Source organism: Pundamilia nyererei, unplaced genomic scaffold (genome assembly GCF_000239375.1).
Source record: "Pundamilia nyererei isolate P.nyererei 1_Seehausen unplaced genomic scaffold, PunNye1.0 scaffold00184, whole genome shotgun sequence".
In the NCBI taxonomy this organism is placed as follows: domain Eukaryota; kingdom Metazoa; phylum Chordata; class Actinopteri; order Cichliformes; family Cichlidae; genus Pundamilia; species Pundamilia nyererei.
The window spans coordinates 117,159-121,481 of NW_005187585.1; the positions used below are offsets into that span (position 1 = coordinate 117,159).

A 4,323-nucleotide genomic window follows, 5' to 3' on the forward strand; every position below is an offset into this window, starting at 1 on the left:
CAATTTTTTGCACATGTCGAGCGTGTCAGGTTACATTTCACTGTGTGTTATACTTGTATAACTATGCATGTGACAAATAAAGAACCTTGAACCTTGAACCTTAATAAATAAGCCAGGCCAGAACCAAAAGCAAGAAACCCCAGACCGGCACAGGTCATCACCAAATACCGGCAGCCAAAGTCCTGGGAGCGAGCCAATGGAAAGTCTCCTTAACTGACTCAGCTTATGACGACAGGGTTGGGTGTCCACAATGAAAGATGCATCAGTATGAGGACAGAAAAAACACACACACTTGCCTCTCTGATGGCTCATCGTGTGATTTTCTAACTAAAGAAGAAAGATTCCTCAGCCCGAGTTTATTAAATCAAGTCCATTAGTCTTAATTAATAAATAAATGTATCAAATTACAACCCACTGATGTCACTGGGTAGACTGATATTGTTTAGTATTCATCTTATTGTTCTCAACATACACCCACCGGGCACTACATTAGTTACACTTTGCTAGTGTTGGGTTGGACCCAGTTTTAACTTCAGAGCTGCTTTAATTGTTCACAGCATAGATCCAACAAGGTAATGGAAACATTCCTCACAGATTTTGGTCCATACTGACATACCAGCCTGAACCGTTGATACAAGGCAGGTTGGCGCTATGCTTTTATGTTGTTCAAGCCAAGTCCTACCATACTAACATAGCAACAGAAAGTGAGACTGTTGCCAAACCAGGCAACAGTTTTCCAATCTTTTATTGACTAATTTTGGTGAATTATATCCTCAGTTTCCTGTTCTTAGCTAACGTGTCTCCTGGTACAGTATTCTATTACTGTAGCTTATCTGCTTCAAAGTTTCACGTGTTTATTGTTTATGTTCTTCTGCATGCCTTTGAAACAAATGGATATTTAAGTTGTTGTAGCCTATCAGCTTGAAGCACGCTGGCCATTCTTCTCTGACATCAATGAAGCATTTTTACCCAGAGAACTGTAGCTTATTGGATCCTTTATGTTTTTCAAACCTTAGTCTAAATACTGCCATCTCTAAATCTTGAGAAGGAAGTGCTGAAAATCCCAGCAGATTTCCAGAATATGCAGACGATCCTGTCTGGCACTACCAGCCAGGTCACTTAAAAACACGTTTCTTGCCCATTGCGATGGACAGTAGAGCAGTTATCCAGTATTCAGTCTGCATGCTAAGTATCCTTTGGCAAGATCTCTGATCCTTTCATCAGAGAACGAGCGTGTGTGAATATTAGATAGAAAGCACTTACATGCTGGAAAAAAAGTGTTTGTATGAGTGGATGTGAATGGGTGAATGAGGCACGCTATATGAAGCGCTTTGAGTCCTCAAGCAGAGTAGAGAAGCGCTATATAAGAACGAGTCCATTTACCATTTACACGATTCTGATGCTCAGTTTGAACTTTAGCGGGTCGCCTTGACCATGTCTACATGTCTGAATGCATGAGTTTCTGCAGAGTGGTTGGCTGATTAGATACTTGCATTAATGAGCAGTCGAACACAAAGTGACCAGTGATTAATTGGATTGATGTTTAAAACATGCCCTACGGTTCACCAGATAATAATAAAAATGAAGGACACACTTATACTACTTCTGTTCCCATTAGCTTCTGTTAACTTCGCCTTTTTTCTTTGGTAGTGTAATCAAAACACTGCGCTTCCTTTGGTCACGTTGGGATCATAGCATGAACCATTTAAAAAGCTTTTTTCTTACACTGTGCAATGATAAAGCTGCCTAATAGAAGAAGACAGTTTCATGCGCAAAGCGTCAAGTATATAACAGACATAACCCGAGCTTCAGGGATGTAACCTACGAGCAGGCACACAATCAAACGGCAGCCTTTTTAAGAACATCTAATAGGATAAAATCCCAGTGACAATGATGTTAGTAAAAGCTACACCAGTGATTAGAGAAACCACATGCTGAAACCTGATGAGCAAACTGGAGCTACTATGTCACTTTGTATGGTCACAAAACATTATTTGTTCAGTGTCTACACTATTGTGTGCATTTCCTGCATTACCTTCCACAGATAAGAAGTGAGAGTAAATAGTGGAGCAGAGAAAAGAGAAAGGGGGGACCGATGGCTGGGTGCATTAACATACAGATAGAATAGGCAAAGAGTTTTAATGCACTCAGGAGGCTTGGGGAATGGAGAGGCAGCATGAGAGGTGGGGAGGAAAAAGGGACTAAAGAAGAGAAAAGAGAAAGACAATCAGCAGGCTGGTGTCACAAAGGCAGGCAACCATGACCTTATATCTCAGTTCATCATGGGCACAGAAAGAAGGCCTACAGGAGGACAAAATATAGGTAAAGGAAAGATGAGTGGGATGGAGCGAGACAAATATAGAAAACGGAGAACTGTGAAAATTTGAAAAAGAGCACAAGGATCACAGTATGAATATGAAAGAAGTGGGGCACAGTAGGAATATAGGAGGAGTGACAAAAAAGAAACACTGATGGGAACAGGGATGAAAGTGAGTTACAACCACCCCCTCCAAAAAAAACACAGGATGGGGAAAAAAAGTGACCGAGAAAGGAAATCATAAAATAGAAAAATGTGTTATTGCTGAAAAGCAAAATATTAAAAAGAAAAAACTGAAATTAAAAATCAGAAAAGCACTTCAACCTCACAGGTGGAGAGAATCTCGTTAAACTAGGAAACAAATAATATTTTTCTTAAAGACACGCCGCATGCATAAATACACGACTGAACAAAGAGCCGTTTAGTTTTTCCTCTAAACAGTAAAGAATACAGTAAAGAATACAGACACTGGGCATCTTCCTTGGAGCTCCAGTTCATTCTTAATGGCCCAAATCAACCCCCCCTCACCAAGCAAAACATTATTATACTTTGACTAGTTTAATTATTACACAGGAAAATACAACAGGTAAACTGAGGTAAACTGAAAATATTAAAAAGGAAAATATACAAAGGAACTGGCTCTTTAATTCCAGCATTGTGTTGCTATTGCTACACTTATCCACTTAATGACTGAGACAGCAAGAGACAGTTTCACTAACAGCTACTGAGGGTGTACTCATAGAGAGCGATGGGCGCCTTACAGCGTCTCCGAGCACGACTGACCCGCCTCCCCGCTCCACTGCTAGCCTGTGCTCACGCTGTCCGACAATTGAAAGGCACGCTTGGAAAACATGACTCAATTAATCGCACCTGGGCAAGACACAGCGATCACACTAGTCAAATTAACTACGCTTTGACAGTCAAACCTGCGACAACACCTTCAGTAGGCGTCTTTTTATCAAAGATTAATGGACGCCCTGTAGCGAATGAAAACCGAGTGTTCAGCCAGGCAGGTTGTAAAGTAACGTAAAGGTAATAATGTCTGACAAGAATCTGATATTTAATGCAACCCCTGTCAGAAAACCACAAAGACTGTAAAATACTTATAATCTTCCTTATGTGAATGAGAAATGACATATCAAAGGATGAGCCAACTATGCATTCAGGTAAAGAGAAACAATAAATCAAAAACATACAAATACATCTGCCTTTGTGCCAGAAAAACCATAAAAGTTTGGTTCACATAACAAAATGATCTGAGCAGAAGATCACAAAAACATCAAGTTGAGCTTCATTTTTGGATGGAAGCATGAAGTCCCTGTACAGCCAACACTTCCCAATATTCCTTCTTTCTAGTGTGAGACTGAGAACATGCAATCTGTTAGCAGCTCTGCATTTACCCTCTCCAGCTCACCATCCCCACAACACAAACCTTTAGCCCTCACCTCTCTCGGGACATAACTGTCAGTGTCCTTGATCAGAGTACACAGAAAACCCCGAGTGTTAAAACTCTTAAAAGGCAGTCTTTACAAACTGACAGTTTTGTGTGCTGATGCTAGAACTAAAGACAATCGTCAGGTTCACAAATGGAAGGAGCCATTTGACTTTGACTTTGTATGCCTGTCCCTTATTTATATACTACAGCAGGGTCACTGCCCTTTCAGCATTAAATTTAAATGCCATTAACTAATTTGTTGCTGCTGTTATTCACCGCCAAACTTGATTTCTGGATTATGTCAATTTTTTCTAAAAGAATTGAAGAAATTTCAACATTTTAGAGTAAAAATATTAGCTACAATGTGCCAAAGGCAAGTTAAGCAGCCAGAAAAAAGTTACCTTTACCTACTCCCTTATTCATAAGTGGGTAGCTCAAAGTCTTCAATTTAGCACATTTTCATGCCGGATGCCCGCCTTATGAAACCCCAACGGGATCTGTGTCCTAATGTAGCCTGAATGAGCAGCGATAATATTGCAGAAAATGGTAAGTGTACATATAGATGAAATTT

General features: G+C 40.2%; 1 protein-coding gene across 1 annotated transcript in view; it reads right to left on the reverse strand.

Annotated features, from left to right (window-relative positions):
* map2k5 (mitogen-activated protein kinase kinase 5) overlaps positions 1-4,323 on the reverse strand; it is a 59,479-nt gene that overhangs the window by 12,118 nt on the left and 43,038 nt on the right. The window lies entirely within an intron of this gene.